Raw genomic sequence first — 25,421 nt, forward strand, 5'->3', positions numbered from 1 at the left:
AGCCGTGGTTTGGCCACTTCTGCTGGTAATAGTGGTGGGGATCAAGATTCAAGATTCAATTTACTGTCATGGAATAAAGATGTTGCAATATTACATGGAGTTTGTTTCCGTTTACCGTAAGGCAGGCAGAGTCGCTATCGGCAGAGATTCCCTGAAGCCCCTCTTATTGCCAGAGAAAGAGAAACAAGGGAGAGTCCCCCTCAGAGTAGCCGAGTGTCCGTGAAGGGCTCTCCAGCGCCCCTGCAACCCCCGCACCTGAACAGTCCAAGACCATCAGCAGCCTGAGCTCCAGATCCCAACCTCCAGGACAATTAGGAACCCCTCGGCCATCTCTTGCATTCCGGTTTGGATACCTGGTACCCCCTTAAGCCAGTCTTGAGTCGAACTCCAGCAGTCCAGTGTGAATCCCTCGACCACGGTTGCCAGCAGCCTCGAGCCATCAAGATTGTAGGATAATATGTGGTGCCAGTTCTGAGAGTTGGTGCCTCCATACCAGGCAGTGATGCAACCAGCCAGAATGCTCTCCACGTTACACGTGTAGAAGTTTACGAGAGTCTTCGGTGACATAACAAATCTCCTCAGACATCTCACAAGTATAGCCGCTGGTGAGCTTTCTTTGTGATTGGATTGCAATTCGAATAGCGGAGCAGTCTCTCTGGGTCGAATGGGTAATTCTGCTCCTACACCTGAAGGAGAGGATGGGGACTGAGTGCTAAGCACTGGCGCACCTCAGGGCTGCCAACCTGCTCTTGTGCGGCTTGTGAAAACGTCGGCTGAGACGAGAATCGTACAGTGGATGTTTTAGTTGGCCTGGCCTGCGATGGGAAATATTTGATATGTACCTTCTGATTATTGAAATGAATACAAATTATTTTAGCAGTTTACAAACTACATACATGAATAAATATTACATACAAGTATTTGTTAATATTTATATAAAATAAAATGTGCACGTAAGAGGAAAGATCTGTATGTAATATTCAAACATCTGAATTTTATCATATGTGACTCCTACATTAAGCATGGCCAGATCCAGCTTCAACAGTGTCACCAAGTTCGCAGATGATGCAACGCAACGGCGATGAGTCGCCCAACAGTGAAGGGGTGGGAAATCTCATGATGTGGTACAAGAGTTACAACTTGCGTCTCAACGTGGACAAGACGAAGGAGATTAAATTAAATGATTATTTTTTCATTTAGATACACAGCACGGTTTCAGGCCCTTTTGGCCCACGAGTCAATGTTGCCCCAATTACACCCAAATGACCTACAAACAGAGCCCCCCGGGAAAACCCATGCAGACACAGGGAGAACGTACAAATTCCTTACAGACAACGCAGGATTCAAACCTAGTCCCGCTTGCTGGCGCTGTAACAGCGTTACAACTAACCGCTGCATAACCATGCTGCCCCAAATGACACATCAACAACTCTGTAGTAGAGAGAGGGGGGGGGGTCCCTGAAGGTTAATTGGGGTATTTTGGCGGCACGGGCTCGTGGGCCAGATGAACGTTACCGTGCTGCAGGTTCAGCATCAGAATAAGTCTAATGGGGGAAGTATTAGGATAACTGTGGGGCGGTTGGAGGGGGGAGACACGATCTGATGTTCGAAGACTCAATCAGTGGGGGGGGTGGGGGGGTGCCTACTTATCTACCATGAGCCCCCTCCGTGCGCCTCCGTCACTCTTCCCCCTCCCTCCGACGTAATAGACAAATGCGCTGCTTATATCGCGTGGATCCTAGTGCCGTGGGCGGGGGTGGGGGCACAATAACTCAGTGGGGAGGAGGGGGCGATGCCCGCGAATGCTCCCTTTGGCGCCGGCCACTCTGAGCTGTATGTTTAAATTTAAAATTTAAAAAAGGTATGAGTGTAAAGCAGGCAGGGACCTGAATTAAAGGGCTGGGGGGGGGGGGGGGGGGGGCGGAGGAAAGAAAGGGTGGTTCCTCCAACTCTTTCTGTGTTTTTACTGCGTCTGCCATGTCCAGCAGCTGTTCGTGTTTTACTCTCATCAGGAAGTTGCTGTTACAGGTATGCCCCCCACTCTTCGAAAGTTTGCTTTACGCCACTTCCCTTTTACGAAAGCCCACATTAGAACCTGCTTTCGCTAACGGAAGTAAATACAAAGAGGATTTTTGCTTTTACAAGAAAAGTCCAAAACCGAAAATAGCGCTCAGCATTTGTTTTGCCGTGCACCGTTACAGAAGCAGCGCCCACCCCGAGTAGCAAGAGTGGCGCTGCCAGGGTCAAGCGTCAAGCCGCCACCATAGCTTCCAACTGTGTCAGTGGGCATCTGGGCTTTATCTTGATTTATTTTTGTGAATCTGTTCGCAAGATGTGCCCGAGGGTATCAGAGAAGCCGAAGGGAGCACGTAAGGGTGTTACGCTCAGCGTAACACTGGACGCAGTTAAGTGTTTCGATCGTGGTGAACGAAATAGAGACATTGTACGTGTGCTGAACTTTATGTGTTATTTGGTATGTTATTTTTTGGATCTGGGAAATAATTTTCCCATATAAATTAATGGAAATCGCTTCTTGGCTTTACGCACAGAGGATAGCAGGGGAAACCTGCTTTATTTAAATGTTAAATTTGATTGTCTGTTAAAGTTAAATGCTATTATAGATAGACTACAACTCCCAGAAGTCTAACAAACCGGCACGCGACGACATGACGTGGCGCGCGTGGTTCAGTGTTTTAAAAGAATGCGCGCACGACTGGAGTAAAGGAGTTCGGATTTACCCGTAACTGTGTGTGTGGTGTTTTCCTGTTCATCAGCCACCACTGGGTTTCAGTGATTCAGTGCTCTGATTACCCACTGTGGTTTAAAAAATAATCCCAAAGGGTGTGGGTGGTGACTGCTATAACGTAGCAGCTGGGCTGACTGCTTTTAAATTTTAACGACACAGCTCAGGAGAAGCCCCTTCCGGCCAAAGATACCCGCGCCCCACAATCCACCTACAAACTCCGTACCCCTTTGGAGCATGGGAGGGAACCTGGGGAACGTACAAACTCCTTACAGACAGTGCCAGATTCCAACCCGCAGTGCCGCTAGCCCATCGCTCCACACAGTCTGACCCCCACCCCACACCTTCTCTGGAATCCTCAAAAACCTCATCTGCAGCAAACATTAACAACTCACTTCCCCCACCCCAAACCTGTTGAATTCCTCCAGCCACCTTCCCCATCCCTTGCTGCACTTGTCTGCAGCTTTCTGTGTCTTCTTTGTGCTGCTGCTTTCTGCAATGTTTTCCCATTTAAATAATACACTGTTCTTTTGTTCTTCAACAAAATAAATGACTTCACCTTCTCCCATTAGGGATCGGGTTGCAGGCTGCACCTATTACCAACAATGTGGGTTGCTCGGAGGCCACTGGAATGGCATCAATGCATCAGTGACAAGCAGTGATTTATCCCTCCGCGATGTATCATCCTGCATGCAAGTTTCCGATTTTCAAAACAACACTCCAGAAACCGGGCCCCAGGCTCCTCATCCCTGACATGTCACGCTCCCAATTCTGACCCAAGTGTTGGTCTCATACTGACTCCCTCTCCACTTGCCAGTGCAAGGCATGAAATATAATCTCTCTCATAGCCAACAGGGTTCAGCAGATCCCTGCAGGGAGGACTCTGGAGGAAGACAACGTGTACTCACCGCGTGAGCCAGCGGTTTGTGGACCTTAGGAGGACAAAGTCGACCCTTCTCCACTAGATATCAACGATTCCGCTGTGGAGAGAACCAAGTTCCTAGGTGTGCAGATAAGGGACAACTTATCCTGGACTTCACAACATCATTAGTCAGGAAAATCCAGCAGCGCCTACCCTTCCTAAGGAAGTGAGGAGGGCAAGGTTACCGGCCCCCATCTTGACAACATTCTACAGGAGCACCATTGCGAGGGTCCTATCCGGCTGCATCACTGTGCGGGAAGGGAGCTGCAAAGCATCGGACAGAGGATCAAAACAGTCGAGAAGATCTCTGGGATCTCCCGTTCCTCTGTGACAACATTCAGTGAGGACATTACTTAAATAGGACTCATCCTTTTTTATCTTTATATTTAAATCTTGTTGGACTCAAGGAATTATTGAGGACCCTTTCCATCCGGCACACAGGATCTCTGACACTGTGTGGGTGGAGGTACAGGGGCATCTACCAATTAGTGGCAATTCTGCCGCACCCGCAGGAAAAAAGAATCTTAGGGTTGTATGTGATGTCCTGACAATAAATCTGAAATCTGAATCAAAATCGGGACGGCCAGGCTGGGCGATAGCTTCTTCCCACAGGCTTTGAGATTGATGAACAGTATCCTGTAACCGAGTAGATCGTCCCAAATACATTTAATTTAATTATTTATGTGATCATTATGTACTGCGTATTGGGCATTTTTGCGCTAGAGTCTGGAGAGACACCATTTCACCAAGTTGCATATGTACAATGGGATCATGATGAAGTTGAACTTTACCTTGATTACGAGGATTCATACATCGTGCAACAGGTAAGTCACGGTACAAACGTGCAGTTACAGAGAGAGATCAGTTGGCATGGAGCAAAGACAGCATTATTATAATGTTCATTCAGGAGATAACGGCAGGAAATAAAACTGTCCTTGAATCTGGTGGTTCATGATATACTCGTAAGAACATCAGAAATAGGAGCAGGAGCCGGCCATTCAGCCCTTCGAGTCTGTTCCACCATTCAATGAGATCATGGTTGATCTGATGATGGGCTCGTCTCCACCCACCTGCCTTTTCCCCAAATCCCTTAATTCCCCTCCTATGTAAAAATCTACCCAACCTTATATATATGTATATATTCACTGAGTTTGCCTCCACTGCTTCAATGGACAGTGAATTCCACAGATTCACCACCCTCTGGGAAAAGCAGTTCCTCCTCTTCTCCATCCTAAATCTACTCCCCTGAATCTTGAGGCTATGGCCCCTAGTTCTAGTCTCCCCCACCCATGGAAATAACTAACCGACCTCTATCTTATCTATGCCTTTCATAATTTTAAATGTTTCTATAAGATTACCTCTAATTCCCTGTCCCAGATGACTCAATCTCTCCTCATAGGCTAACCCCCTCATCTCTGGAATCAACGTGGTGAAGCAACCAGAATCTTCCTTCCTGGCGGAAGAGGGCTAAAGACAATGTGACTGGGGTGAGACAAGTCCTTTAAAATGTTGGCTACTTTTCCAAGGCTGCAGGAGGTATAGATGGAGTTGATGGGGAAGAGGGTGTGTGTGTGCGATGGTCCACAACCCACTGTAGTTCCTTGGATGGAGTAGTTGCCATCTTAGTGATGGATCTTGATAGGATGCTTTCAAAGGTGCACCAATGCATTGCTATTCTTCCTGTACCAGGGTGACCAGGACTGCCAGTTACACCTGAACTTAAGATTATGAACGGTCAGCCTGTCTCAAGGTGGGAAGGAACTCTGGGCCTCCGCTCACTGCTTACAAGGATGAGAGGAGATCTCATGGAATATTGAAAGGGCTTGATAAAGTGGACGCAGAGATGTTTCTGGCAGTAGGAGAGTGTAAGACCAGGGGGCACAGCCTCAGAATAAAAGAATGTCCCTTTAGAACAGAGATGAGCAGTTTCTTGAGCTAGCGGAGGAATGAATCTGTGGAATATGTCAGCTGCGGAGGTTGTCATTGGGTATATTTACACCGGAGGTTGATAGGTTCCTTATTAGTAAGGGTGTCAAGGGATTGAAGGCAGGAGAATGGGGTTGAAGGGAAAAAAAATACATCAGGCAGAGCAGACTCAATGGGCTGAATGGCCTAATTCTGCTCCTATGGAACAAGGAGCTGCTGAGGGCCATCAATGCAGTAACAGGTTCTTGAGTGAGGGAAAACTGGCCCAGGTTTTACACTGGTTTTAATATCTGTTTGAATGCCATTCGCACCCTGGGCATCAAGATGACAAATAGTTCAAGCATTTACGAGCTGCCCGGACTGGGATGACTCTCCCACTCATGAAGACAAAGAATTTGGTTCTATTCTCCGTGCCAATCAGCTGAAAGAACGAACTTTATTCAGTGCCCAGGGCTGTGTTCTGAGAACATTATGCACTCATTTCCCACATTCAGTGTCAGTAGGCCCACACTCGCTCCCCAGAAAAGGTCGATGATTGTAAATCCGCTCTCTCTTGCACTTGGGTGACCTGCTGTAATGCACCACTGACATTCTTCTTGCTCCCTGGAATGTGTGGCGGCAGCTGATTGGAAATGTCATGTGCAGAATCTCAAGATGATATCCCAAGGGGGACACAGGAAGAGGTTCTGGTGCTGCCTCACCTGCAGTTGAGGTACAAAAGCACCTATAACGACAGGTACAGTCACACCTGGAGCAAAGGTACCATTGTATCTACATCTATAAGAACGGGTATGAACTTCAAAATCCTGGGCGTCAACATCTCCGAACATCTGTCCTGGAACTTCCATGTTGATGCCAGCGGCTATACCTTGTGAGGTGTCTGAGGAGATTCAGTACGTCACCAGAGACTCTCGTAGACTTCTACAGGTGGACCGTGGAGAGCATTCTGGCTGGTTGCATCACTGCCTGGTACAGAGGTGCCAACTCTCAGGACAAGAAAAACCTCCAGGGGGTTGTTAGCTTGGCCTGCGACATCACAGGCACCAAACTCAACTCCATCAAGGACACCTACATGAGGTGGTGTCTTAATAAAGTAGCCTCTATCCTCAAAGACCACCACCACCCAGACCATGGTCTCTTCACTCTGCTACCATCGGGGAAAAGGTACGGGAGCCTGAAGACAAGCACCCAGCGGCACAAGGGCAGCTTCTTCCCCTCCGCCATCAGATTCCTGAATAATCGATGAACCACAGACACTCCCTTACTTTTCGTGCACGATTATTATTTTTTATTTATAATAATGTTGTAAGATGATTATAATATGAATGTTTGCTTTATGTCGCTGCTGCAAAACACCAAATTTCATGACTTGTTCATGAGAATATGTTCTGATTCTGGTTATATACTATGGGCATGGCCTCACCTGCCACTCAGGTACAGAAGCACCTCCAGCTACACATAGAGTTTTTCTGCAGTGACACCTGGATCTCGGAGAGCTGGAGGAAAGATGAGAAATGGAGAAGAAAGAGGACGAAACGTCGGTTACGTAGCTTTGTCTTTGCTACATAAAGGACACTATTTGACTGCTGAGTTTCTCCAGCATCATGTTTTTATACCTTGACAATAGCACCCGGAGGAAACCCACGCAGACACAGGATGAACGTACAAACTCCTTAAAGACAGTGCCGGATTCGAACCTGCATCACTGACGCTGAAACAGTGTTCCAGGTAACCTCTATACTAACCATTGCAGCCTGTAGCATTTAGAGCTTCAGAAACTGGTACAGTTATACCTGGGCCATGGGCATGGACTCACCTGCAGCTGAGGTACAGAAGCACCTATAGGTACAGGTAAAGTTCAGGTATATTGAATAAATGAACAAATTTAAATTCTTGGGAGTCATTATCTCAGAGGACCTTCGCTGGATTCAACACACTATTGGCAGTATGAAGAAAGCACGTCAACACCTCTTCGTCCTCAGGAGTTTGGGGAGGTTCGGTACAACATCGAAAACCCTGGCAAATTTTTAGAGATGGGGTGGAAAGTGTCTGGTACGGGGACACCAATACCAATGAGCACAAGGCCCTGAATAAAGGTAGTGGACACAGCCCAGGACATCACAGGCAAAATCCTCCCCACCGTCGAGACCATCTACAGGGAACGCTGTAGTCGGAGAGCAGCAGCAATCATCAAGGATCCACCCCCCCCCCACCCAGCACACGCTCTGTTCTCGCTGCTACCATCAGGAAAGACTCATACCACCAGGTTTAGGAAGAGTTACTGCCCCTCCACCATCAGGGACTCATTTAAGGACACTTACTTTTTGTGTTAGTATTAGACAGTAACAGGCCCTTTCTATGTATGACCCCATGCCACCCAATTACATCCAATTGACCTACACCCCTGATACGTTTGGAACTGTTAGAGGAAACCCATGCAGACACGATAGGAACATACAAACTCCTTACAGACAGTGCTGGACTCGAACCCTGGTCACTGCCACTGGAACCATGTCACACTAACCATACAGCCCTATAGTACTGAAGATTTATTTTTTTCTGCATAGCACAGTTTGTTTAGATTTCTTTCATTGTTTACATTTCTATCTTCTGTATACATATCTTTCTTCTTGAGTACAGTTTCCAGTTGCCATTAAAATTCTGCCTCACCCAGAGGAAAAAGAATCTCAAGGTTGTGTGGTGAAACCATTTGTGTACGTAAATACCTTGACCTTGTATGCTCGACCCTGCTCTCACTGGCTGGCTCATGTCCACAACCCTGCCCCCAGATCGAGTCTGGGTCAGTGTGAGCCGGCAACACAAGGGATGCTGCCCATCTCCAGCTAATAAAAGCCTTCAGTTCCTGTGCTTCAGTCTTTGGGTTAATTGATCGATTGTATGTGATGCCATGTATGACAACTAATCTGAACATTGAACTTTGAGGTAAAGTCACACCTGAACCAGCATCCATGCAGCTACAGGCAGAGCTCAGTATGGTCATGGAGTCTACAGCCACATTTAGAGATACCTCAAACCAGATCAGTGAACACAGTTTCACCTGGAGCAGAGGTACAGTTACACCAGGAGACCATAGTAAGATGGATTTCTACATCTATTCAACATCTACAGTCGAGTCAAGTCTCGTTTATTGTCATCTGATTGCACAAGTACAACCCAACGGAACAACGTTCTCCAGTCGGTGCAGAAACCACAGCCAGACATACAGGCAAATGGTACACATGCAGTCTTAATATTTTCAAATAAATATCGCTTCATGAATATGAGAGTCTCGGAGGGTCAGTGTGAGCAGTTCCTTGGGTCATTCAGCATTCTCCCTGCCCGTGGGAAGAAGCTGTTCCTCAGCCTGGTGGTGCTGGCTCTGATCCTCCTGTACTTCAAGAGCACCAAGTTCCTTGGGGTTCACTTAACCAGTGACCTATCATGAACACTCAACATCTGCTCACTTGTCAGGAAGGCGCAACAGCGGCGGCACTTCCTGAGAAGACTTGAAGCGGGAAAGGATACTGGCCACCATTGTGTCAACCTTCTACAGGAGCTCTATCAAGTGGGTACAGTTGCTGCAGAGAAAGGGATTGGAGGTCAATCCACAGGACCATAAGAATGGCAGAGAGGATCACTGGAGTCTCCCTGACCCCCATCGACGTGATCTACTGGGCTCGTTGACTGGAGAGGGCGTCCAAAATCATTGAGGATCCCTTCCACCCCGCACACAGCATCTTTCAGTTGCTCCCATCGGAAGCAGAGGTGTTGCCCTATAGGGTCATTTATTACTGCAACAAGGAATTTTTTTTCTCTCTTCTTTGCAAACAGTTTCAGTTTTGATAGTCGGATTAGATTTTCTTTTTATAATAAAATATTACCTTAATCTGATTAAGAATGTGGGGTATCGTGGATGAAATTTTGAGTGCAGTGTATTCTGTACTTTTCTATTTTTGACTTTTAATGTGTATTCTTATGTACTGTGAATTTAATTTTAATGTAAATTTCAATTTTAATAAAAGTATTGAAAAGATAAAGAGTTACAGCCTCATCTGGGGCAGAGGTACAGTTTGAGGATGAACTGGCATGATCTAGCCCAGTGGTTCTCAACCTTTTTCCATTCACATCCCACTCTACATAATCCCTAGGCTATCAGTGCTCTGTGATTAATAAGGGATTGCTTAAGGTGGGAAGAAAAAGTTGGAAAACCACTCTTTTAATTGTAACTCATGGACTCGTTATGTGCAGGGTTTCAGACCTCCAAAGGAAATGGGCCAATGACAATTTTTCTCATGCCAAATATTTCAGTAACAATTGGGTCTAGAGCATTGGTTCTCAACCTTCCCTTCCCACCCACATCCCACCTTAAGCAATCCCTTACTAATCACAGACCACCGATGGCACAGGGAATACTTACAGTTGGATGTGAGTGGAAAGATAAAGGTTGAGAACCAAGCAATCCCTCCAGTCCTGTGTCTCTGATCTCTCCCCACAACCCTACAAACCATAGTAAAAGTCCTAAAATCCGGGCCGCTCGGGGACTAGGTCGGTCCGAATTTTCAGGTTTTCCAGATTCCTGGGCAGTACTTTTAAAATTCTAACTTATGGAAGAATAAATGAACAGGTAAACTTTGATAGTTTAGTTATTAGCAAATACAGCATTTTTCATTTATCAAAACGAGCAATTTTAAATAAAAATAAAGAAACAAAAATGTAAACATGATTTTCTTTCATGATAAAAAGCGCATAACCAGGTTGATTCCAGGGATGAGGGGGTTGGCCTATGAGGAGAGATTGAGTCGTCTGGGACTGTACTCACTGGAATTAGAAGACTGAGAGGGGATCTTATAGAAACATAAAATTATGAAAGGTGTAGATAAGATGGAGGTAGGTAAGTTGTTCCCATGGATGGGGGAGACCAGAACTAGGGGACAGAGCCTCAAGATTCAGGGTAGTAGATTTAGCACAGAGATGAGGAGGAACTGCTTTTCCCAGAGGGTGGGGAATCTGTGGAATTTGCTGCCCATTGAAGCAGTAGAGACGACCTCAGTAAATATATTTAAGACAAGGTTGGATAGATTTTTTACATAGTGGGGGAATTAAAGGATATGGAGAAAAGGCAGGTGGGTGGAGATGAGCCGATCGTCAGATCAGCCATGATCACGTTGAATAACGGAACAGGGTTCGACGGGCCGAATGGCCAACTCCTGCTCCTGTTTCTTATGTTTTCATTTAATGCTTGAAAGTATTATTGTAAAAGAAAAATACATAAAACAAATGAATTTCGTGGTGATAAGATGGCCTGTATTAAGTGTGGTCACTTGTTGTCGCTGGGCACCTGTCGTGTTTACGCACGCACACACACAAAAGCCCGCTAAATTAAGAGTCCAGATTCTCAACTGAACCGGATTTCTGGCATCCAGATTTTTAGTGCATGTAGCCCCCATGAATACTGTGGTGCTAGATCCAAGCTGTTCACTGCACCTATTCCATAGCTGAGCTCATTTTTTTTTAGAGCCCCCCCCCCCCTCCCCCCAAGTGGTAACTGGACTCACTGACTGGAAGCAGAGGATGGGAAAGGCCGATGATGTTCCCCACTCTGTGACTCACTCCTCACCAGACACCTTTGCAACACCTGAAACATGTACCACACACAGGCCGGCTATTAAAAGGAGCCCGGCCATCTGGGATTTGCAGCCTGCCAGCCAAGGCTCCCAGTTACACAGGAGTCCGGATTCTCGAGTGGTCCGGATTTCTGGCATCCGGTCTTTGGACTATCAAGCACCTGTCCTTTTCATTGCCCCGAATGATTAGTTAATAATTACTAGTTACAGAATTCCTGATCCCAGCCACACTGACTGAAAACAGTCACCATCAGAATCAGGATTTATTGTCACAAAATTCGTTGTTTTGCGGCAGCGTCACGGTGCAAACATTTATATAAACCACCTGACAAAAATGACGAGAAGTCAAAGTGAGGCCGTGTCTTTGGTTCATTGATCATTCAGGAATCCGATGGCGGAGGGGAAGAAGCTTTCCTTGACCTGCTGGGCGCTCATCTTTAGGCTCCTGGACCTCCTTCCCAATGGTAGCAAAGTGAAGAGGTCACGGCCTGGGTGGTGGGGGTCTTTGAGGATAGAGGCTGCTTTTTTCAGACACCGCCTCTTGCCGATGTCCTCGATGGAGTGAAGTCTGGTGCCTGTCCTGAGAGTTGGTGCCTCCATACCAGGTAGTGATGCAACCAGCCAGAATGCTCTCCATGGTACACCTGTAGAAGTTGCCGGGAGTTTTCGGTGACGTACTGAATCGCCTCAGACGCCTCACAAAGTATAGCCGCTGGCGAGTCTTCTTCATGATTGCATCAACGTGGAGGCTCCAGGACAACTAATCAGCATTATCCTGTGATGTGATCCACTTTACTGTGATGTGGTCCACTTTACTGTGATGTGATCCACTTTACTGTGATGTGATCCACTTTACTGTGGACCAGCCCAATGAAACATGATTAGAATCAACTGAAACATAAAATAGAATAGAATAAAAAACACAACAAACTACCCTACCAACGTCATCGGTAAGTACGCCAATCACACCTGATGCAAATTAGATGTAACAGACTCAGAGTCCAAGCACTGACACTCAACAGGACACATGCTTCCAATCACAAAACAATTCCCCGCCATCACCTTCTGCTTCCAACTCGCAACCGATTCTGTATTTAGTACTGGAGGGATTTAAAATTTAGACGCACAGCCTGGTAACAGGCCCCTCTGGTACACGAGCCCGTGCTGCCCAAGTACACCCCATAAACCTGCAGTCCCTGTACTTCCTTTTGAAGGGTGGGAGGAAACCGGAGCACCCGGAGGAAACCCACACAGACACGGGTGGAACGGACAAACTCCTCACAGACAGCAGCGGATTTGAACCCGGGTCTCTGGCGCTGGAACTCAGCAGGTGTCACTGCGTCCACGGGAAGTAAAGATATATAACCGAGGTTTCGAGCCTGAGATCTTCATACCTTTCTCCTGTACTCCGGGGTTTTTACGTCAATCCCAGCATCTGCAGGCCTTCGTGTTTCACTCAATTTTGAATTAAATGTTTGTGTGTAGTTTGGTCAGTGTGGTTCATAGTGTGAAAAATTAAAAAAATTTAAAAAAGAATATGAACCTGGGAGAAAAAATAAAAATACATTTTGAATTTAATTGACCTATTTGCCTTGAATCTGATGGGAATTAACCTTTTGGACCAACATTCCGTGTAGGATCTTTACTGGAGTCCATGTAGTCGATGACAATGGCAGAGTCCCTGACTGACACTGGGACATGAACCCAGATACTTTGGCCATTACTCGTCCACACATTTTGCAGCAAGATTTCACGGCACTGAGATGTCCCGTGAAGACCACTGACAAGGTAGTCACTTGATGCATGAAGTTTAGAACTGTCCCACACTAACACCGGCACTACGTCAGTGCGTCGTACCGTGACGCAACGACCATTACACAGTCAGTGTGACACAGGGACCACTATTCTGTCGGAGTGGCAGAGACCACAGCAGTAGTAAACACTGTGACATACATGATACACTATCAAGAAGCTGGCGTTGCTGGGCGATGGGCTTTTAATACCATAAGACTTGGACCATGCTCCTGTTCTGGACCGATGCCAGGGCTCCTGCTGAGGGAGGGGCTTGGCTTTCTGCCTTTTAAGGGGATTCCAGGGGGTTGAGTCAACAAGGGAAGGCAGGCCAGCCATACATATGAACCATACATATGAACACAGAACTAGTCACCAAGTAACATTGTACAGTGATCACCACATTACATACCACCGCATTCTCACTACAATAAGTGTCTCACTGTGACACCAGCACAAGTCACGACTCGCTATGAAAATGCCACGAGAGTCAAGACTCACTGTGACTCTGGCACTACCACAGACTCTTCTGGAACACAGCAGAGTCATGATTCTCGGGTGACAACTCTTCATCCAGCTCTGGATGGAACTGGACCCTCTGCATTAACTCCAAAGATATTGCCCGACCTCAGGAGCTTTTCCCTTAGATTATCATAGCTCCACCATCTGCAGTCCTTTGCATTTTGGTTACGAGAGAAAGTTAGAACTTTTCTCCTTTGGAAATAACCTTCATTTTTAAAAAAAATACCCATCTACTGTCAATGTTCAAGACCAGGAGGGGTTTTGATGAAGAAAATACGAGAATAATTTCAGTAAAGCCTGTGGTGAAGCGAGAGATGGTTTAAAGGAAGCAAGAAAATCATTTGGCATTGTTGGGAGTGCTTGTCACACGTCAGGATCTGGGAATTTCAGTCAAAGGTGCTGGAGAAGGTCAATTGGAGTTACATTGGACCACAAAGATTTAACTTCCTGAACACTTCTGGGTGTATTTTATGGATTTTGGGCTGCTGATCAAGAAAATCACCTTAAAACTTTCCTATCACATACCATTTTTTACATACAACCTACTTCTGTGATTTCCTGTCATATTTTGTCTACTTCAGACAGACAAAACCACAAGCACCATATCAATGAAAATTCACTTCCTGCATTCGCACTTGGACTCTTTCCCCGCTGATCCTGGTGCCGTCAGTGACGAACACAGTGAAAGGTTTCACCAGGATATTGCAACAATGGAAAAGCTGTATCAGGGCAACTAGAATCTGTCAATGCTGGCCGACTATTGTTGGACACTGACCCGAGAGGCATCAGATGCTGAGTACAAACCAAAATCTGCAGCCAAACATTTTTTGGTCAGTTGAACTAACGCAATGTGCCAGCATCATTATGTGATTAAACCTGCTAAATTCAATAAAAGTTAATTTAATGTTTCTCCAACTTCCTACGTGATGCCGCAAATCTGAAATTATCTTTGTGTTCAGCTTGAAGTCGTCTATTATAATCGCCAAAATTCTTTTCAGGAAGCAAACCTTTTGGGAAGAAAAATTGGTTGTCCAGTGTAATTTTCAAGAGGAAATTGGATAAAGACTTGAAAACAAAAAGAAATAATTATCTGTGGGAAAAGGGCAGGAAAATAGGTTGAATTAGAAAGCCAAGAGAAACGCCTGGCACAGTGATTCCCCCGTGGATAATCGTTCCGATTGAGATTATCTGTAACAAGGTGGGTTCTGGTTGAATTGTTCATGTGGGGTTGTGATTATGGGGTTAAGAAGCAATTGAGTCTTGTCGCCATTCTGAGAATTAGCCAACAGATTCCGAGGATTAGAACCGTTATTCTCCCATTTCCCCAAGACTTAACATCAGTAAGGTTTGATGGACTCCCACCCACCCGCCCGCCCTTAGCGACTACTTCCTGACCAGTGTAGAACTGCAGGAAAGGTGTGAGCTTTGCCTCCTGTCAGGCACGGAGTCAGCATATCCTGTCCTTTGTGCTCGACACTGCGGAAATAAACTGCAGGGGCATGCCTTTACTTCAGACGCCTGCCTTCATTCCTTCATACCTTGAAGAAGGGCTCAGGTCCGAAACTTTGGTCATATATCGTTACCTCCTTTGGATGCTGTGAGACCAGCTGACTTCCTCCAGTATTTCTGTGTGTTCACTGCAATCAGACTTTAACTGGCTTTAATTCCCTCTGGGCTCTGCTGGAGAGGACAGAGTTTATGGTCCATCCCTCACTGCCCTTGAGAGAGTGGCAGTGAGCCACCCTCTTGAATTGCTGTTGTCTGAGTGAACGTGCCCCTCCACCCTCTTCCACTCTGCCTCAGGACGGGGAAATCTGGATTTTGACCCCAGGACAATTATTTCAGGGGCATTCAAAAGACCATCTTGGCAGTTTCTCCAATCACTTCATTATATTTTTCTGATTGGGGGAGGGCTAGAATTTAAATTTATTTTTATATTTAGATGTACGGGATGGTAACAGGCCCTTCCGGCCCACAAGTCCGTACTGCTCAATTACACCCAATTAACCTACACCCCCAGTACATTTCGAATGGTGGGAGGAAGCTGGAGCCTGTGGGGAAAACCCACGCAGACACAGGGAGAACGTACAAACTCCTTACAGACAGCACGGGATTTGTTCCCCAGTCCCGATCGCTGGCGCTGTGCTAACTGCTATGTCAAATGCGCTCCCTTAGAGTCTGATCCACTCAGGAGTAAAATCATGGAAAATTTACATCCAACAACGACTGATCCAGAAGTCTTTCTCATTTTCAGGTCCTTGCCCCTTCTCTGATAAAGACCAAAGCCCCACCGGGCCACAGTTCCAAGGCTGAACATTCCTTCAGTAGGCCCTGCATATAGTCCTGTGACCATCAGCTCCACAGTTCTACCAACGTCTGTGTGCCTGCAGTGTAAAAAGAGCACCTCATCTTCGCCTCCCAGCATCAACCCATCCATGGTAACCCAGATGTAAACTCATCATCTCCTTCAAACCCATCCCTTTTGCAAGTCCTAGAATCTGTGATGAAGCAGAAGGTAACAGAATGACCGACTGCAGTAGGTTCACCCGTCTTCTCTGGGCTGCAACACTCAGAACGCAGCCACACACACTGACCCTCACTGCGGGATAGGTCCTACACACTGACCCTCACTGGGGGATGGACCCCACACACACTGACCTTCACAAGGGGATAGGTCCTACACACTGACCCTCACTGGGGGAAACATATCCCCCACACACTAACCCTCACTGGGAGATGGACCCCACACACACTGACCCTCACTGGAGGAACATATCTCACACACACTGACCCTCACTGGGGCATGGGTCCCATACGCACTGACCCTCACTGGGGCATGGGTCCCACACACACTGACCCTCACTGGGGCATGGGTCCCACACACATTGACCCTCTCTAGGGAGTACAGGTCCCACACACACTGACCCTCTCTAGGGAGTACAGGTCCCACACACACTGACCCTCTCTAGGGAGTACAGGTCCCACACACACTGACCCTCTCTAGGGAGTACAGGTCCCACACACACTGACCCTCTCTAGGGAGTACAGGTCCCACACACACTGACCCTCTCTAGGGAGTACAGGTCCCACACACACTGACCCTCTCTAGGGAGTACAGGTCCCACACACACTGACCCTCAGTGGCATTTACTCATTCCCACATTGAGGAGGACAGAGGAGGGGTCTGGTGCTCTGACCTGCTTTGTTGTCAGAAGATTATTGACCCTTGGCATCTGACACTGGTCACAGAAATTGAGTAGAAAGTCGAGCAGAGAAGACATTGCACGCGTTCAAAACAAGATGCCCAGGCATCATTAAACTTCTCACCTTTACCAACAGTTTCTAACAGGGTGGGCACAGGGCGAACTCACCAAAGATATCAGGCACCAAGTTCAGCCACGGGGAGTCCGTCCCTCCCGGGTCACTGGTGGTTGGAAGAGCAAGTCTCGGGTTGCCTTGTTGGCGGGGCAGGAGGGCAGGCTCGACCCGCAGCCCCCCGTCACAGCCCGGGCTCTGTCTGGGATGCAGAGCCGCTGCTTCCGACACACCAGCCTCTGTGTGTGTGTGTGAGAGGGAGGGAGAGGAGGCAACACTGGCTCCTTCCCCGGGAGGAGGGTCCCTCCGACGATTGGCTTGGTCCCGCCTGACATCAAGCTGAGTGGGGCTGCCTGAAATGCCAAGCCTTGCCAGAGGCTCGGGGGAACCGCCTGCTGTAGCCCGAGAAGCCACGGGCTAAATCCCTGCTCTCCCGGGATAAGGGGAGGGGGGGGGGTGGGTGGGGGGGGGGGAGGGGGGGGGGTGGGTGGGGGGGGGGGAGGGGGGGAGGGGGGGGGGTGGGTGGGGGGGGGGAGGGGGGGGGGTGGGTGGGGGGGGGGGAGGGGGAGTGGGGGGGAGGGGGGGGAGGGGGGTGGGGGGGGAGGGGGGGGGAGGGGGGGGGAGGGGGGGTGGGGGGGGAGTAGGGGTGGGGGGGGAGGAGGGGGGTGGGGGGGGAGGAGGGGGGTGGGGGGGGGAGGAGGGGGGTGGGGGGGGAGTGGGGGTGGGGGGGGAGGGGGGCTGGGGGGGGTGGGGGGGGTGGTGGGGGGTGGGGGGGGTGGGGGAGGAGGGGGGCTGGGGGGGTGGGGGGGAGGGGGGCTGGGGGGGAGGGGGGGTGGGGGGGGAGGGGGGTGGGGGTGGGGGGGGAGGGGGGCTGGGGGGGGTGGGGGGGGTGGGGGGGGGTGGGGGGGTGGGGGGGGAGGGGGGAGGGGGGGTGGGGGAGGAGGGGGGCTGGGGGGGTGGGGGGGAGGGGGGGCGGGGGGGGAGGGGGGGTGGGGGTGGGGGGGGAGGGGGGCTGGGGGGGGTGGGGGGGGGTGGGGGGGTGGGGGGGGAGGGGGGAGGGGGGGTGGGGGGTGGGGGGGGGTGGGGGGGTGGGGGGGGAGGGGGGAGGGGGGGTGGGGGAGGAGGGGGGCTGGGGGGGTGGGGGGGTGGGAGGTAGGGGGGCTGGGGGGGGAGGGGGGCGGGTTGAGGATCCTTACAAACTCCCTACTCTCAAGAGAACGAGCCACCGACCCCTTTGACGCCCTCCTGAAGTTGAGGGTTGCTCAAGGTCCCGGCAACTGCAGGCTTGGTCCCCCATGTACAATGAAGAAGTTCTCCCCCTAAGCTACTCCATCAACGAAACATTTGTATCTTGTCAGCGTGCACACATGTAATTTGAATTTAAAAAATAGAAATAAGGCAAGAAATAGGTCATTGATACTCACAATTATCCCACGAAAAAATGTGGCGTTTCATCAGGGCAGACAGTCCTCCTGTGATGCAGGACCAGTCCCTGATCAGTGTGACAAGGGGCAGTTCAAGAGCCTGATGGCTGTTGGGAAGAAACTGTTCCTGATCCTGGAGGTGTTGGTCTTCAGGCTTCTGTGCCTCAGCCCCGAAGGGAGCGGTGGGAAGAGGCTGTGACCGGGGGGATGGGCTTCCTTCTTGAGGCAGCGTCTCGCGTCGATTCTTCAATTAGGGTGGCACGGTTGGTGGTCAGCGCAACGCCTTTATAGCGCCAGCGATTGGGAGCAGGGTTCCAATCCCACGCTGTCAGTCAGTCTGCTTTCCTCCCGGGGTGCTCAGGTTTCCTCCTGCCATTCATAACGTGCCGGGGGGGGTGGGGGGGGGGGTAAACTGGGCAGCATGGACACGTGGGCCGAGATGGCCCGTTACCGAGCTGTATGTCGAAATTTAAATTTAAAAAGATGGGAGGTCGGAACCTATGATGGGCTTGGCTGGGTTTGGTACCTTCTGCCATCTCAAACTCCCAAACCAGGTTGTGAGGCAGGAGACTTCAACAGTGTACCTGTAAAAGTTTGATGGGGTATCCAACAACATGTCAAATCTTTTCAGACTCTTTACAAAGTAGAGGCATTGATCACCCTCTTCACAGTTGCCTTGATGTGCTTTGCTTGCTCTTATCAAGTTCAAGGTTATTATCATCTGACTGTACATCATCAGACAAAACAGTGTTTCTCCTCCACAGTGGCAATATTTATTTAAATACAGACATTATAACACTGAGACCACCATTATAACACTGAGAGCCAACAGTCCTTCCATGTGAAGTAACACTTCACTTGTGAATCTGCATGGGGTCATTTTCTGCATCTGGTGCTCCCATTGTGGTCTCCTCTACATAAACCTTCGGTAAAGATGGGAACAAATATTCAGTCAACGGAGGCCTTGGTCAAGCTTTGCTCATAGCAGCTGTTTGAATAAAGGTGTGTGAAACAGCGATGGCATCGCCCAGGATGAAGAGCTGGTTGACGCCGCTCACCATTGGGGTGACTCTCCTTGTCCCTGCTTCATAAGAGTCGTCCCAGTCAGAGGCTTTACCTGTAAACTTGGGGCGGGGGGATTAATTATCTATAATGTTATTGTTCGTCTTTCGGGCATCTTCCTGGAGGGGGAGGAACCTGCAGATGCAGCGATGATTAAATGTTCTCATGGAATGCGACTGAAAATAAAGTCAAATGCTTTAAGGTCTATATATCATGTAAGTGAAATTTGTTCAGTGTAAGTACAGTAGAGTATTTTTGTCTTCAAACTGTTTATTCTTAAGCAGGCATTGTAAGTCTCAAGCAATCGGAAAAGACACTTATACGGCATCTACCAATCCAGATGCCGGATTATCAGAATTATACTGTACTTCTGTTTCAGTCTGGGTCTAGTCCCACCGAGGCTAATTCTCCACTGTGGCATCACTGTCTTTTGGCCCAACCTCTTGAAGATTAACATCACAGGCCCTCCTTAACAGGTCCTCAGGAGGCTGTTGAGCATTAGGCACCCCCAGGCTCGGCTAACGCTCGGCAGAGACAGACCAACTGAGGAGCAAGTTCAGATCAGCATTATGGGATTCCTGTTTGATTTTACAAAGCTCCTGTTTGTGAAACCCTTTTTATTGATGCATCATCCGCCTCCACTCGCATTAACGTGATGCTCTTGCATTAAATGAACCGTTGTTCTTACATTATTCAAACAGTAATCCCCAGGCCGTCTCTACAGTCCTGCATTCCTACCGTCACATCCGTCAGTTTCTTTTTATGACCCGAATCTACTGAAATATGACTATGTGGTAAACCCGGAGAAGGAGGCCGAGCTCTGCAGCTTGCGAGGGCCACAGAGAGACGGGCCTTTGAACGAAAGCGCGGCCAGGTTGGATGCTCTGCCTTCTCGGCCAGGCTGACAGCAGCAATTCCAGCTGAAGAATGCGGTGATAACTGCCCCCAGCTCCAACCCTGGCCTCTTGTTGGATTTCGCCCAGTCATTTTCTTTTCTTTTGGGAGAATTACCAGTTACATTGTAAATATTTAAATGTGGTTTGATTTCCAGAAAATCCCTGAGAAATGATAGTTTAAAACTTGCTCCATTTCAGGGAAGAAAGATTATTTTTATTATTTTTCTCCTATTTCAGCATTGCCCACATACCCTCTCAGATTTATGATTTATTGACAGAGAACACACATGACATCATATACAACCCTGAGATTCTTTCTCCTGCAGGCGTGACAGAATTACCACTGATTGGCAGTGAAAAAAATACTGTACACAACATACACATGTAAACACATAAGGAAAGGTAAACAAACTGACTGACTGTGCAATACAGAAAGGAGAAAAATATCAATAAAGTGCACAAGTGAGAGTCCTTAAATGCGCCCCTGATTGAGTTTGTCGTTGAGGAGTCTGATGGTGGAGGGGGAGCAGCTGTTCCTGAACCTGGTGGGTGTGAGTCTGGTGGTCCCTACACCTCTTTCCTGATGGCAGCAGCTAGAACAGAGTGTGTGCTGGGTGGTGTGGATCCTTGATGATTGCTGCTGCTCTCCGATGGCAGCATTCCCTGTAGATGTTCTCGACGGTGTGGAGGATTTTGCCTGTGATGTCCTGGGCTGTATCCACTACCTTTGGGAGGGCTTTCCGCTCAGGTATATTGGTGTCCCCATACCACATTGTGATGCAGCTGGTCAGCACACTTTCCTCCACACATCTGTAGAAATTTGCCAGGGTTTCCGATGTCGTACCAAACCTCCACAAACTCCTGAGGAAGTAGAGGCGCTGACATGCTTTCTTCATGATGCCCTTTGTTTGTTGGGTCCAGGAAAGGTCCTCCAAGATAGTGACTCCCACGAATTTAAAGTTACTTACCCTCTCCACCTCTGATCACCCAATGATCACTGGATCGTCCACCTCTGGTTGTTCTTTCCTGACGTCAACAATCAGCTCCTTGGTTTTGGTGACATTGAGTGTGAGATTGTTGTTGGTGCTCCATTCAGCCAAGTTTTCACTCTCCTTCCTCTATGTTGACTCATCACCTTTCTTTATACAGTCCACTACCGTGGGATCGTCGGCAAATTTACAGATGGTGTTGTTGTACTGAGCTATACAGTTGTGATGTAAAGCGAATAGAGCAGGGGGCTAAGAACGCAACCCTGTGGGGCTCCGGTACCGAAGGAAATTGTGGAGGAGATGTTCTTACCAATCCTCACTGACCGTGGTCTGCAGGTGAGGAAATCCTCAGGGCAAAAGATGACCCTGTGGAATTTGCTACCACAGGCAGGTGGTGGCCAAGTCATTGGGTGTATTTAAGGCAGAGATTGAGAGGTTCTTGATTAGCCAGGGCATCAAAGGTTATGGGGAGAAGGCCAGGCAGAGTGGGGGAATGGGTAAGCTCGTGAATGAATGGTAGGACAGACTCGATGGGCTGAATGGCCTATTTCTGCTCCTATGTCTTATGAAAAGAAGCTCTATCCACATCTCCAATACGACTGAGGCAGGAGGTGTAATTTGTTCCAACCCGGTAAAAAATCTTTAGGTGCTGGAGAGCTAACCAAAAACGGTGACAAGGAGGTGCCAGAGCCACCTCATGATGTGCCCGGAGCGGCCCCCGAGGAGCAGGAGTAGCCCCCTGCGGAGCAGGAGCAGCGTCCAGTGAGTTCCGGCAGCACTGCCGGGAAGATGGGATGGAATCCTGTGCAGGGGCTATGAAGCCTTGACTCCAGTTGCTCCCAGTCCCCCAGATTCCTCAGCTTTGGCTGGAGTTACAGATGAAATGGCAACCCAGCCATGCACGACAATCTGAGGATTGAGGTTGACCACATCAGCAGTTCAAGAGCCAGCTCCACTTTTCTGCTTGAACACGTTAACCGTTGCAGGCTGAGCCAACGGTGATGCTTCTTCACTCAGCCCTGCAACAACAGATCCTCGGAAGACAGCAGGGATGGAATTCAGGAGCTGTGGATCTTGCTGTCCGTAACAGCAGGGGTGGAGGCTGAAACCTTGAGCACATGCCAGGTATTTTGTACAACTTTGATAAGATACGATTTAGTGTCACGTAATAAAACAGGAATGTAATATTACACAGAATTGCCCTCGGGGTCTCCATTAGCGTTACCCGGCGCCTCCTGGAGTCAGAGAGACCTCCCAGAGCCACCGAGTGCCTTTGGATTTGCCCCCACCCCTCCCGCAGCTCGATTTTAGGAAGATTACGGAAACGGGAAATCTTGAACTTAGCCAAACATAGGATAGCTAAATCCATCACAAGCACTGACACCCCCCCACCCCCATCTATCAAAGACATCTATGTGATTGCCTCAAGAAAGACCCCTGTCATCCAGACCATGCTCTTTCTCACTGCTACCTTCAGGCAGAAGTCTGGAATCTCAAGGTTCAAGAACAGAATTTTACCCATAGCTATCAGGCTACTGATGCTCCCGGCAAGACCCTCACCCTCCCTCAGGACCACCAAAGATCTGTCTGCTCCATTGACAAAGCCCAATTTCTGCGCCACGACCAACTGTGAATTATTTATTTTGTTTTTCCTCTTCATTTCTATTATAATCTTTCTTTCTCTTCTTACAGGATGTGACGTGCGTGTGTCTTATGCACCTGGGAAGATGCATCGTTGCCTCTGTACATTGTACTGTGCACAGACACTGAACTACCTTCATTCATTCACCTGTTATATTGGCTTTGATCGTCTCCCTCCATTAATATACCTTCAGGTGCGGGACAATTTTCACATTCCTTCATTACAGAGCTTTCCTTTCCTTGCCCTCGTTAATCAGTCAAACATCTTATCACCACTGCAACACTGGGCTCACCTAATCAGAGATATTTCATTTGCCCCATACATTCCTCATCCACAACCTGATCCGTTTCCTCTCCTCTCTGCCTCGGAAAGAGGGTTTTCGCCCCGAGGTGTTACCTCCCTTTCTCTTTCCACAGATGCTGCTTGTGGCCATAGGAGGTACATCACCACCACTCGGGCCCCCAAACAGTCCTTCCAAGCGAAGCAATACTCCACTTGTGCATCTGCAGTTGTCATCTATCCGGTGCTCCCGCTGTGGCCTTCTCGATATCAGAGACACCGGCGCAGACTGGCCATTTCGTGTCACTCTCCCGCGCTTACATGTCTGTCCATGGCCTCATGTACTGTCGAACCAAGGCCACCTGTAAATTGGGCATTCTCTCCAGCCAGACTTCTCCAGTTTCTGCTAGCCCACTCCCCGTTCTCCCTCCCTTCCCATCCCCTCGGTCTCCTTTCCTCCAGCTCTCCACCCCTTTCCTTTCCATTCATAGATCCCCTCCCCATTTGCTGCTGTGCCCTCCCTCCCATGTCCATTTATTCTGCCTGTGGGACCGTGCTCCTCCCCCACCCACCATTTTATTCAGATCCCTGCTTACATTTTGCTCAAACCTTGATGAAGGGCTCAAGCCCGAAACGTTGGTTATGTATCTTTAAACTACGCTGTGTGACCTGCTGAGTTTCTCCAGTGTCATGATTTTACTACCTGGGATAGGCCCGTCTCAGTGATTCTCTGGGATGGACAGGGCCCAACTCAATCTCCATGGGACAAGGCCCAAATCACTGCCTCTCAGGAACAGGGCCTGGTTCAGTCCCAGCCAAGATAAGACCTAGACTAAACAGGGCCTGTTCTGGTGATATCCTGGGACAGGGGCCAGCTCAGTGTCTCCCTGACCTTCAGCCTCTGATTGGACAAGGTGGCCTCCCACAGCCAGTTCCTGCTCTGTGATGGTCACCCTCCGACACTGAGTGTGACACATCCCTGGCACCAGCCAGCTGCTCCCCCAGAGAGGGCTCAGCACAGCACATTCCATCCCCCAACATTCCTGCAGCCACCACCCACAATCATTCCATTCCATTGTTCCCAGAATTGCATCTAAGCCAAGGATTAGAGGCCCTCTGTGTGCGATCAGTCTTCGGACCTGGCTCTAGATCCCTGGCCGGACTGAGAGAGAGGTGGAGAAGGGAGTGGGGAGACAGAGAAAGATGGGAAGAGGGGAGATCACATGTAGGAGGAAGCAGAGATGGAGGAGGAGGAGAGGGAGGGGGAGCTGGAGGCAGAGAGAGGTGAGAGAAGAGTAGTAGATGTTATGGGGAGGAAGCAGGGATGGGAAACTGCAGACAGAGGGGAAGACAATTAGAGACGAAGGTGGAAGGGAGATGCAGAGTAAGATTCTGGTAGGTGGAGTTAAGCAGAGGGGGAGATATGATGGGAGAGAAAAGCAAGCGTGAAGAGAGTAGAAATGGAGGGATGTTGTAGGATGTTACACCCACAAATGGGCATCTAAGGTTGGCACGGAAGCTGTGTCAAGGGCCTGTACTGTGCTGTTTGACCCCAGGAAAGCTGCACCTGTGCTGCGAGCCCCCAACAGAGATTCGATACCCTCTGTGCAAAGGTGATCATCAGGAGGCCATGTGGAGGATGAGAAATATATTTTTCCAGAGAAAAAGTGAAAAGTAACGAGAGACGACGGAAACTGGAGCAAAAATCAAACTGTTGGAGGAACCCAGCCGATCCTGGGAGAATCTGTGGAGGGGAAGGTGAGGCTCCTGGTCAAGACCCGGAGTTTAAGGTGAGGGAGAGAGTTTAAAGGAGCTGTGTAGAGTGCGTTTTTATTTACACACAGAGAGTGGTGAGTTCCTGGACGGGCTGCTAGGAGCAATGATCCCTCTCATTTTCAGTAGTCAGTGTGTGCAAAAAATCTTATGTCGTGCAAATGTTTTCCCTGTGACAAAAGTCTGTGCACATTGAACGCTTGTGCAAACGTAAACTTGAAACTGTTTCAAGATCATTTTGGCACTGCCGCTCTCTCATGGCAAATAAAACTGTCTTGGCATGTTTTAATATAACAAAAGGATGATTGCACTCTACGAAATACAGAACAACTCTGCTTATCCGAAATGATTGGGACCAAACCCATGAACGGTTTTTTGGGAGAACCCAGAGGCAACAGCAAATTACTGGTAATGGTATTCAAACAACAAACAACAAGAGAAGGCTTTTTAAACATTAAAATAATGCTTGATTCTCACCAAAAAAAACACTACCTCCCCGCCGAGGCCCCGCTC

The 25,421-nt window shown here is 48.8% G+C and overlaps 1 protein-coding gene across 5 annotated transcripts in view; it reads right to left on the bottom strand.

The window, feature by feature from the left end:
• LOC138747983 (periaxin-like) overlaps positions 1 to 24,078 on the bottom strand; it is a 48,336-nt gene extending 24,258 nt beyond the window's left edge. For 2 of the 5 annotated variants that reach the window (XM_069907680.1, XM_069907676.1), the window contains exon 1: positions 16,900 to 17,146. The gene's annotated coding sequence lies outside the window, so the exon portion shown is untranslated. Of the gene's footprint in view, positions 1 to 16,899; positions 17,149 to 18,267; positions 18,762 to 24,027 lie in introns of those variants that run through there. The other 3 variants (XM_069907679.1, XM_069907678.1, XM_069907681.1) reach the window with 3 other exon arrangements.
• Between the last annotated feature and the right edge of the window lie 1,343 nt (positions 24,079 to 25,421).

This window comes from Narcine bancroftii, chromosome 13 (assembly GCF_036971445.1).
Source record: "Narcine bancroftii isolate sNarBan1 chromosome 13, sNarBan1.hap1, whole genome shotgun sequence".
Lineage (NCBI taxonomy): Eukaryota > Metazoa > Chordata > Chondrichthyes > Torpediniformes > Narcinidae > Narcine > Narcine bancroftii.